A 1,076-nucleotide genomic window follows, 5' to 3' on the forward strand; every position below is an offset into this window, starting at 1 on the left:
CCCCCCCACCTTTGCTGGCCAGCCCAGCAGGGTTCCGGCTCTAGACCCTCATAGACACGTTCCAGTTTTCCAGAGAACTGGGGGGCAAGAGGAGGAAGGAGAACTGGACGGGGGTGGGGGTGAGGAGGTGAGTAACAATATTTATTTTTTAAGCATCTACTGACATCACACTACTTGGTCTGACATCCCCTGTAACCATCACCTGGTACAGTTTACCAGCATAAATAAAAACTCAAGGAAAATAAATACATTGGCTCCTATGAGGTTGGAGGCGGTGTGGAAGCAGCGTGGTGGGCCTCTGGAGGGGTGGGGGTGGGGGTGGGGGTGGGGTGGGGTGGGGTGGGGTGGGGGTGGGGTGGGGTGGGGTGGGGTGGGGTGGGGTGGGGTGGGGGTCGGGGGAGCTACCACAATTCAGGTGGGCGAGGAGCAGACAAGACAGGAGGCGCCCGTGGGGGAGCGTGAGTTTTAAGTGTCCTCGTGAGTTTTAAGCCCCCTCGTCGGGGGCTGTAGTCCGTGCAACCTTGCGGGGCGCGGGATGCCGAGCTCTCATCTTCCGGGTCCACTGGCTCCAGGTCTGTCTTGGCGGCATTCTTTCTGTCCCATTGCTGATGTAGGAAGCCCAAAAGAATGTTTTTTCTGTCACGATGATCTGTTCAGACGGGTACTCCCGAGTGGGCAGGGAGACTGAGGGACGTCGGTTCAAGGCTTTGCACCCAGAGTCGGCATGAAATCTACTAAAATCGCTTTTGTTGTAAACAGGCAGTGCTTTCAGAAAATCTGCCATCTTGTTTCCTCAGCTGCCGCCACCGCAGCCGCCTTCTTGGCCCCAGTAACGCCCCCGCCCCGCCACTTTTACAAAATTCTTGGCATTATGAGTTTAGCACCCAAGGTTCTGACCAGTGGATGGTACTTGGGTGTCCACAGAAACCACGTGGGGAGCTTTTATAGAATGAAGACCTGACCAGTTGAGCTGGAATCCTGGCAAGGGCATGATTAACTGGGGATTGAGTGTTTGAGGAGAGCTCTGAAGGTCCTCCTGATGGCACTGCTCACACCCATTCATGAGAGACTCTAAA

The 1,076-nt window shown here is 55.5% G+C and overlaps 1 pseudogene; it reads right to left on the reverse strand.

Moving 5' to 3' along the window:
• Positions 1-484: 484 nt before the first annotated feature.
• Positions 485-784, reverse strand: LOC138416882 (DET1- and DDB1-associated protein 1 pseudogene; annotated as a pseudogene).
• Between the last annotated feature and the right edge of the window lie 292 nt (positions 785-1,076).

The sequence above is a fragment of the Ovis canadensis genome, chromosome 13, assembly GCF_042477335.2.
Source record: "Ovis canadensis isolate MfBH-ARS-UI-01 breed Bighorn chromosome 13, ARS-UI_OviCan_v2, whole genome shotgun sequence".
Taxonomy (NCBI): Eukaryota; Metazoa; Chordata; class Mammalia; order Artiodactyla; family Bovidae; genus Ovis; species Ovis canadensis.